The sequence below is a fragment of the Eleutherodactylus coqui genome, chromosome 3, assembly GCF_035609145.1.
Source record: "Eleutherodactylus coqui strain aEleCoq1 chromosome 3, aEleCoq1.hap1, whole genome shotgun sequence".
Taxonomy (NCBI): Eukaryota; Metazoa; Chordata; class Amphibia; order Anura; family Eleutherodactylidae; genus Eleutherodactylus; species Eleutherodactylus coqui.
The window spans coordinates 98,960,881-98,971,466 of NC_089839.1; the positions used below are offsets into that span (position 1 = coordinate 98,960,881).

The window sequence follows — 10,586 nt, forward strand, 5'->3', positions numbered from 1 at the left end:
TTATTTTTTTACACTATTTCTTTAAGTTTTTTTACACTGTTTATGTCCCTGAAGGGGACCTGATTCATAGCTTCTATGATCCATTTGGTAAGGCACTAAACTTCTGTACTGCAATGCCTTATTGCTAGTTATAGCGATCATAGGCCATGGCAAAGCAGGACGCCTGTAGCTGGTGTCCTGTTGCCTTGGCAAGCCGTCGTCCCTCCTCGATTATATCGCGGGGGTCCAAAGCGCGCTTCCTCTGTTAACCCTTTACACGCCGTGATCTACATAGATCGTGGCATGTAAGGGGTTAACAGCAGGGGTCACTGTCCTGATGCACCCCCGATGTTGCAGCGGGAGTCTGGCTATCAGTAACAGCTGGTTCCCGCTGCTGAATGGCACGGGATCTCTTCAGATCCCGCAAAATCCACATGAGGTAAGGTTACGTCATGTTACCTTAAGTACCACCCTGCCCTGAAGTAGGGGTTAATGACGAAGGGGTTAATACCCAGGACCTTCATACATATACAGCGCTTGGTCCTTAAGCCCAATGTCCACAAGCGGATTTGATTTGCGGATGCAACACGCAGATAATAAATTGCAGCATGCTCCACTTTACCGCAGATCACAAACACGGATGTGCTTCATTCGTCTTGAAAATCATGCGATTTTATAGCCCATGTAAAACCAGCATTAGTGCAGCGCTACCCAATAGGTCATGTTTTCTGGATATCCTATAGTAAGAACACGTGCGGCAATGTCTGAGGCGCTGACAACAATTACCTGTGCGATACTGAGGGAATCCAAAAAAAATGACCTGTTGGGGCACCTTGAAGACTGGAGTTGGAAAAAGTTATGTTCAGGGAGTCACATGACCAAACTTTAGCAGACATCTTCACCAGGATGGCCGAGTGGTTAAGGCGTTGGACTTAAGATCCAATGGACATATGTCCGCGTGGGTTCAAACCCCACTCCTGGTAATAATTTTTAAAAGATTACAAAAGTATCTACAAAAGACTAAAGAAAATGTAACACCTTGGGGTTAAACATCAGTGTGTTTTTGTCCAGTTATGCAACCCTGTAGCTCAGAATTTGAAAAGTCCCAAAAGGCTGGTGTGGTGGAAACCTATCCATGCGCTATTACGCTCCATACTGGTGAGCATACTTGCGTATACATCCCTCTGAAATGGCCAAATAATGATCAAAATTGAAAGTAGATTCCACTAATCTTGTTACTCTCAGTCTAATAGCCTATTTGGAACATGCACATCTGAATGGCATGTTATTTTTGATATGCAAATCAGAAAGATGGGAAAGATATTTTTAATATGAAACAACGGTTTACATTGTATGCACAGATGAAACAGGGCAGCATTATTGCTAAATGTTGTGGTAGTCAGTACCCACTAAAAACCATATTAATTAACTAATTAAAAAATGTTCTACCAGGAGTGGGGTTCGAACCCACGCGGACATATGTCCATTGGATCTTAAGTCCAACGCCTTAACCACTCGGCCATCCTGGTAAGCACTGGGAGGCGGCGCTCACAGTCTCTTACACATAGTATGTGAGGTGACAAGTTCTGTAATGTCACTCCAGTTGCGACATACCCATCACAACGTTGTAACTCGGTCTACACGTCTATCCGCCGTCTCTGGCGGCCCGTAGATACCGGCTGAGATAGCTCACAGCGTCTCGCGTGCCCATTAATATTGCGTGCTTGGGGGATTATTGAGACCGGCTTGCAGTCTGCCCAGCGCTAGTGATACCTCAGGAACAACAATGCGGCCGCACCAGCTTGCAGACTGTTTGACTCCCACGGCTGAACTGCAAGCACCGGCGTGCGGTATGACTTATAAACGCAAGGCACGCCGGGAGCTGGTGGTGAGGCGCCGATGCACTCCCGTCTGCTGCAAGGTGAAGCCTAGCCAGAGGGGCAGAAACCTCCCGGCAGCGGCCGCGCCTGGCACCAGTCAGGGGGTCCTCACATGTCGGCTATAGTGTACAGAAGCAGCAAGAAATCAGCCCAAAATAATCACCACATTAACTCCTTAGTGTTCTGCTGTGCACCGCAGCCTTAGTGCCACATGTTCTGCCCACTGCAGCCGTAGTGCGACGAGTTGTGCGCCGCAGCCTTAGTGCCGCATTTTCTGCTGCCCACCGCAGCCTTAGTGCCGCATGGTCTGCTGCGTGCTGACAAATCCCCATACGCTTGGTGTTTATACGTGCCAAGATAGAGCATGTAGCGCTCTGTTACACGCGCTGTATACGTAAGACGCCATTGACAGTAATGTTACCGTGTATTATCTGTAAAACCCGCCCGGATGCGAGACTTTTTTATTTCAAAACTGCCTCACATCACTCGGGTGAAGTAGGAGTCCGGCGATGCGGTGGAGGATGACAGAGTGTCTCTTCAATGGGGAAGCATCGCGCCGCGCGCACCCAGCATGAGGTGCGGAGCTGCCGCCAGCCCCAGTGGGAACAATGGGCGATGCGAGGGCGCGTCCTAACAATAGGATGTGCTGCGCTTTGTTTCGTATCGCAGTGCGAAGTGGGGAAAAAAGAAATCGCTCGTGTATGACCCCGTTCTTTAGATTGGAATTCAATCTCACAATGCACAGATCTCGAGCGATTTTCCCGGCCGCGTGATAACAGCCTGAGGACTCATTCCCACGGCCGTATGCACTAAACACTGTGTATTGCGCAGCATTTTACCGCTGGGTGAGCAGCCAGCGATTGTGCATGACAGCGTATCTCGCCCTGCTGTCGTGCAGTTTTTTTGTTTTTTTTTTAAGATTCCCAGCTCCTCCTCATAGCGGCGTTGCGTATGAATAGCGTTTAATACGCAGCCCATAGAGAACAACAGGGCTGCAGGTGCGTAATACGGGGGGTGGGGGTGGGGAAAGAACATGCCTTCTTTTACAAATGCGTGTTATGCGCAATGCATATACGCAAATGCGAATGGATCACTGAAAATCAATGTACTTTCATTGACTCCATTCACTGTGTATCACGCGCATGTAATACACAGTGAAAATAAGTTTGTGGGAATGAGCCCTTCGTCGCGAGTCTATTATTTTGCCTTAAGCACCAAGCGATTTTCATTGTCGCATGGACATAACCATATGAGGGATTGGTTTTTGGGGGATCATGTAGTTTTTAATGGCACCGCTGTGGGGTACATAGAATGTGCTGTACAACTTGGGTTACGTTTTTTTGTATTGAAATGGGAAAATGCCCCAGGACCTCCGCCAGCGTTTCCGGATGTGTTTTCACGGTGTTCAACATTCCGTAAAAAGAGCCTGATAAGGGTCTTATCTGATCAGCACGATTCCTGCGAGACCAGGGTTATAGAGATTAAAAAAAAAAAAATTCTACTCCTTTTGCGCAATCAAAACACATTTTCAAAGAAAAACACTTGTATGTGCGTCGTCACAGATAACATTTTCCTTTATGCATCAGCGGCGCTCTGAGATGGCGTATTCGTTTGCCGAAGAATTGTAGTTTTTATTGGTTCCACTTTGAGGCAGATGTGACTTTTGGAGTGGTTTCTTAGGGCGCCCACCCACTGGCGATTTTTTTTTCTTTGCATTTTGCGTTTTTTCTCAAGAGCAATTAGAATTGAATGTACTCCTGTCCACTGGCGCTTTGCGTTGCGTTGCGTTTTTTAACATAGGAACTGTCAGTTGCATATGTGTCCTTATTTTTCTCCTAATGCACCCATGAAAGTCAATGGAAATTAATGGAAAAGCCGCGAAAACGCCGCGAGAAACGCGGCAAAAAACGCCGCGAGAAACGCGGCGTTTTTCACGCACGAAAATCGCAAACGCCAGTGGGTGGGCGCCCTTACTGTGGTTTTTGGGAGGCAAACAAAAATAGGAATTCATTGTTTGGGTTGTCACGAACGTGGTAATATCTATTGTGTTGCTTTTATAAGCATTTAGGGGGTATTTTATCCACCTAAGGCCGGCTGCACACAACCAGGTCGGAATCCGACCATATACCCAGCCGGCATCCGTGTGTACCTGTCTTTTCTGTACTGCAGATGGTCCGCACTGTGAGTCATCAGACATGCGCAGTTTTGTTTTTTTTTGTTTTTCTTTTTAAATCCCTGTGGAAGGGCCGCCGGTCAGACGGCTTCCATTGAGTTAAATGGAAACCGCCCGTGCGGAATCCGCTTAAAAATAGAGCATGCTGCGATTTTTCCTCCTCGAGCAGAAAATCAGGATTTCCTCTCATGTGCAGGAAAAAGCTGTTTTCCTTGGCATGCTATGGGCGGTATTTGCTGCAGAATCCGGAGGCGGTCGTCCTCCCAAGCTTCCTGTAAACCCAACATTTTTTTTGGGGGGGGGGGGGGGGATTTCTTAGCCTCAGTGGCAGGGATGGGTAAAAGGTGGTGCTCTGTGAGTCTCCGTAAGCTTGCTGGAACTGCAGGAAGGCGAGCGTTCCCGGGGCTTCTTGTAAATTACGTCTTACAGGTAGCGGTCCGAATAATGCTGGACTCACACGGCCCTATGTGGAATCAACTTACGGAGACCCGCAGGGGATACCAGCTGTGAGCCCTACCGTGGCCCTACATATGGCCGCGTAATGTACTGCACCTAACTGTAGTACTTTGTAGTTCCCACGCCGTCGCTTAGCGGTGATGCAGGTACCCGCAGCCCGTATACAATGTAGTTGCGTATGGGCTGCAGGTATATCCATGACCATGGAGCACAATGGACTCTATGTTGCGGATATCCGCGGTACAATAGAACTTGCTGCGTTCTCTTTTCTGTGAGTGGATTGCGTAATTCTAACCCACTAATGTGAGCGGAATTGTGTAATCCAATGCATTTGATTTGGTCGTATGAGACTGGCCTAAGGTAGATCGCTATCTTTTTATCACGTGATCGGGGACCGCTCAACGAGATGAACGAGGACCGCTCAACGAGGCCACCGGTCACTGCTCCAGGCTCTCGTCTACCGTTGGTAGCAAGGAGATTGTAAATTTCCCGGGCCCACCCCAGCTCCTGTGCATGTGTCCGGCGTTTTGCGAGCGGGCGCATGCACAGAAGCTGGAGAACGTTCGTGGAGGATGATCGCGTCGGGGTTCAAACGTGGAGGCTTCAGGTAAGAAGTTTCATCTCCCCTCACCGATTGCATCGGAGAGTGGATAAAAAAAATAAATAAATAAAATTGAAGTTTAAACTTTTACATGATCGCCATTATCCATTGGATAATGGGGATCACATGACCGGGACCAGCTCCCCGTGCCTCGCTGTCACTGCTCCAGGCTCTCGTCTATCTTTAGTAGCCAGGAGCAAAGAGATTTTAAATTTCCCAGGCCCTCCCAAGCTTCTGCGCTTGCATTCTGCATTCTGCAGGCGGGCGCACGCACCGAAGCTGGAAAAAGGTCTGCAGATAAAGATGCCATCGGGGGACATTAGGTAAGTAATTTCACCTCTCCTCACAGGCGGATCCGTGAAAGGAGGTAAGACTAACTTTTTTTTTCACATTCACATGATCATCGTTCTCAATTGCATAACGGCGATCATGTGACCAGCGACCGCATACTTAGTTGTGATTTTTTGAAAGGGGGGGTTTGCACACACCAAAAATGGCAAAAAAGGGCCCTGTCATTGAGTGGTTAAATTGCGCTCCCAATCAGCCAGTTAGGCCGGCTTCACACAAGCATATGCACAAGTCTACGTGCCTCTGGGAAGCGTATTTGCGGGATGAACAAAACTTTTATGCACGTGTATCTGCGTATTTTACTGTACTTTTTGTGCCAACAAGACATGTTCATTTGCGGGCAGGACACTAATACGCACCGAGTAAAATGGCTAATTTGTCTAACGTGTTCCAGATGTTATTTTTCCAGGAGAATTACACTTTTTTTCATGCAGCTCCTAATGTATTGTTGGGGCAATTGCACCTCCCATTGACTTCTATGGGGGCCTTTGGTGTGAAAATATGCAGGAAAAGAGCATGCTGGAATTTTTTTTTTTGCGCATGTAAAATATGCAAACGGGTATGAATCCATTAAAATCAATGGGTTCTATTCACTGTGTATTGCGCGCACAAAGTTTGCGCAAATACGCCCGTATGAAGCTGGCCTTAGTCCAATATGTTGATCAGCCGCATTGCAAACAATTAAACTTCGTGTATTGACAGCTTTACAGTACAAAAGATCAAAGGAGAGTCGTTACTTTCGCATAGGATAGATTTGTTCACCTCCTATTGTAATAGTTGGGGTTTTCACAGATATTCTTTGTCAGAGGGTTTCATGCCGGCGTGTTGGGCTGTGCTCTTTCAGTTGAAGATCATAGAGATTAGAATGCGCTTATAAAGCTGTTAGGACGGTTATCTACATCTGTGCACAGAGCTGCATCCTTCAGATAAAAGATCTGTAGATGGGAGGATTTGAAGGAGCAAACGCTGCAGTGACATAACCAGCTAACCGTTTCCACAGACCTTGACACGATCATTCATAGCAAAGGCTGACATGGGTTAGGGTCCAGAAAACCCAGACAACAGCAATATTAATGTTACATTTGTATCATTCAGGTCACGTGGGAACAACGTAGCGCTGCGTGGATGATATTCTTTCAACAAGAACGGATGGAGAATTTCACTTAGGAAATGTGGCCATTTAAATTAGTGAAATTGTTATATTTTGGCATTTTGCCAAGTGATGATCCTAAATAACACTGTGCTAAATCCTCAGTCCCCATCCAAGAGGAAAGTATTACGGTAGCAAGACTCTTGTCTTTATTGGCAATGAGTGTAATGACCCTTTTACACAGGACGATTATCGTTCAGATTCCCATGTTGCAATAATTGTCCCACGTAAATGAATGAGCGGCTTAACGAAAAATTCAGTCCAGTTTCTGCATACAGAAAACTGGAAGACATGCCATTTGAAACTTTACTCCAAACGACTGTCTGGAGCCCCCTGCACACAGGCGGAAATTCCGCGGCGGGATTCCCCGCGCGTGGAAGCTGCCATAGGATTGCGCTTTCTAACGCAATCCTATGCAGACAGCCGTGATTTGTCCACGCGAAGTCTCGCGCAGGAAAAAAAAAGAAAAAGAAATCGCAGCATGCTCCATTTCTGTGCGGGGCTCGCAGAACCCCGCACAGAAATGTCAGCCGCTGGCTCCGCTCTGCGCATGTGTCGGTTGGGCAGCAGCCCGCAGATCATAGAGCCAGAGCCGCAGGAGCAGGTGAGTGCCGCGCTGGTCCCTGCAGGGGCTCGGCTCAGGTCCCGCCCCGAGAATTCTCGCAGTGGGATCCGACCCGGCCATCTGCAGGCGGCCTAACTGTGACTGGAGGTGGCCGAGGGAAGAACGCTTTTCAGCCCTCTCCCCTCTCACTGCCGGCATCGGTGGGAAAGATGCCAGCGATACTCCTTTATGCAAATAAGGGAAATTGAATAATACCTCTGCAGCGCCACCTATTGGATGGCAGCATTCCTGCAAATCAATGTCCGACCCTTTATACAGGTCTTTAGAACAATTAAGAATTGAAAACAGAGGACCATGCATGGCCTTATAAGTCTCACATTCCAGGTGGTCGCCTTCAGGAGAGAGGACATCCTACCTGACCCACATCATAGGCCTCTCGCTAGCCTAGCCAGGATCCTACTGCTCCCTAACCCGCATGTATATGTGCAGATTTTGCAGCATTTAGGTGCATTTTGCAGAAATATTCAGCACGTGTTGTATGTCCCTTAATCCCTTAGTGACTGCCCCACCGTCGCTAAGTAGGCCGCCACCACCCCTTCCCCCCACCCCGATAATGCGATCAGCGCTATCCAATGGATAGCACCAATCGCAATAAAATGTTTTTAAAAATTAGAGTTTCAGCTCCCCTCACGGATCGCATCAATGAGGGGGGCTAAAGCTGCTCACTCTGTCCTCCGCAATGATCTGGTCCAGAACAGGCCCTCCGGCGTCTTCTGCGCGTGTGTGCCTTAGTAAAAATGGCAACGCATGCGCAGATGACCAGATCGTCTTAGGACATTTGAAATCTCCTGCTTCCCAGCTACTTTAGTGGGCCAGGAATAAGGAGACATCAGAGACTGCGGTGACTGGTTCAGTGATCGTTACTATCCCATGGATAATGGCAATCACGGAAAAGTCATAAAAAGTTAAATAAAGTTAAAGTTTTACCTCCCCTCATAGATCTCACTCCAGTCCTCCGTGATGTCTCACAGCGATATGATCCTTCCAGGACCTCACACCGCCTCCTGCGCATGTGTGACTGATGGAAACGTCAGGCTCGCACGCCGGGAAATTTGCAAACCCTCTGCTCCCGGCTAGCATGTGCAGCCTGGAGCAGAGAGATGGCCCCGGTGACATAATCACTGTTATCCAATGGAGACCAGTGTTCAAGTAAAGTTAAAAAAGTTAAAGTTTCATCTCCCTTCACAGATCATATCCGTCACCAAAGGGGCAGACGCATGCGCAAAACCTGCAGATTGCCCAGGTAATTTAAAATTTCCCTGCTCCTGGCTAGCAAACATAGCAGAGAGCCTGGAGATTTCTCAGTGTGCCACAGTATGCGTTCCCTAGTCACGTGATCGCCGTTATCCAATGGCTGGCTAATGGCAATCCCGTAAAAGTAAAAAATTTTAAATTTCCGGATCCAATCTGTAAGGGGAGGTGAAATTACTTACCTAAGGCCTCTGGCGATGTCCCCTGACAGGATCTTTATTCGTTCACCTTTCCCCAACTTTGGCATATGAACATATTAGCAAAATGGCAGATGCAAGCACAGAAGCTAGGAAGGGTCCGGGCAATTTAAAGTCTCCTTGCTACTAAAAGGTAACCGAGAGCCTGGAGCAGTGTGCGAGGGCCCCGGTGAGCAGTCTCAGGTCACATGATCGCCGTTATCCTAACGGCGATCATGTAAAAGTTAAACCAGTTGAACTTCAATGCTCCTTTCAGTTTAGGCCCCGTTGTGCAGCCAGACAGTAGATTAGGGCCACAATTGGTATGTTTCTGAACATGGGGCAAACAGGAGTATCAATTTTGGAGTAAAAGTTTTTTCCATAGGTGTACTGTACAAAAACAGTTTTTAAAATGACAATCGTAATTTTTTTTTCTTCTGGCTTTGCTTAAATTTATGTAAAAACTGTGGGGTCAAAATACGCAGTACACCCCTAGATGAATTTGTTAAGGGTTCTAGTCTTCAAAATGGGGTCATTTGTGGAGGTTCTCCATTGTTTTGGTGGCTCAAGGGCTCTACAAGTGGGCAAGCCACTGACTGCTCCTTTCGGTTTAGGCCTCGTTGCATCTACAGATATAAGATTAGGGCCACAATGGGTATGTTTCTGAACACAGGACAAACAGGGGGATCCATTTTGGGGTGTAAATACTCATTTTCATGTGCACTATAGAAAAAAAAAAATAATGTCTTTAAAATGACGCATTTGCAAAAATATTAAATTTTTTTTTTCTCCTCTCACTTGCATTAATTCCTGAAAAAGGAAAAACTGGTCCAAATGCTCATGATCCTCCTCAGTGAATACATTAAGGGGTGTAGTTTTTAAAATGGGGTATCTATCATTCTGACACCTATGAGGCTTTGCAATCTTGGCTTGGTGCAGGAAAAGAAAGTGTTCCTCAAAACGTTAAGTAATATTAAATTTGTACGTCTCTTAAATGGTAAAAAAAAAAAAAAAAGTTTTTCAAATATGCCGCCAGAATAAAACAGATGGAAATATATATGTTAGCAAAAATTTGTAAAGTATGTTTGCACAAAAAAAAAAATTTCCCCATTTTTGCACTTGTAATAAATATTTACAAAATTCTATTGGTCTATTTGTAAAATCACCAAATGAAGTACAATATGTGGTGAAAAAACATTGTCAGAATCACTTGGATATGCAAAACCTTCACGGAGCTATTCTAGGCTAAAGTGACACGTCCGATTTTTAAAATTTTGCTCCATCACTAAGTCGCAAACAGGCTTTGTCACTAAGGGGTTAAAAGGGAACCCATCACCTCCAAACAACATCATAAAATATGTTATGGTGCTGTTCAGGGAGGGGACGTTAAACCAGGGACGTATTTCCTATGCATACACTCACTCCTGGTAAAGTCCACGTTCAGCCAAAAAAAAAAAAAAAAAAAAAACAGACTTTTTGAATCTACCTCACCTCTATATGTATATACTGAAGAGAATCTACCTCACCCCTATGTGCATATACTGAGGAGACTCTACCTCACCTCTATGTGCATATACTGAAAGTCTGTAAAGTACATAAGGAAGTGGCCATGGACTGCAGGGATAGAGCATGCCTTTAAGGCTAAGAAGGGATTGCAACCTTCAGTCTGGGGTTAAGTTTGAATAAAAAGGGGCGTTACCTATAAGGGTAAAGAGTGAGGAGTGGGAGTGGTGACACATTCTGCAGAGGGACATCGGTACATGCAGTCTGAGGAGAATCTAATGCTCTATGTGTAATACATATTTTATTCCTCGTTTCCTATGAAGTAGTCACAACTTCATAAAATGCCATGCAAACAACAGGTATACACCGGTTAATTAACGTGGGTGACGCCGAATAGAAAAATATATATATATTTCACCATAACTTAGTTTATTATGCTATTTG

General features: G+C 46.1%; 2 non-coding genes across 2 annotated transcripts; one reads left to right on the forward strand and one right to left on the reverse strand.

Moving 5' to 3' along the window:
• The first annotated feature begins 879 nt into the window (after positions 1-879).
• Positions 880-962, forward strand: TRNAL-UAA (transfer RNA leucine (anticodon UAA)). Its single transcript has one exon. It is a non-coding gene; the product is annotated as a tRNA-Leu (tRNA).
• A 463-nt stretch (positions 963-1,425) lies between these two features.
• Positions 1,426-1,508, reverse strand: TRNAL-UAA (transfer RNA leucine (anticodon UAA)). Its single transcript has one exon. It is a non-coding gene; the product is annotated as a tRNA-Leu (tRNA).
• Positions 1,509-10,586: the final 9,078 nt, after the last annotated feature.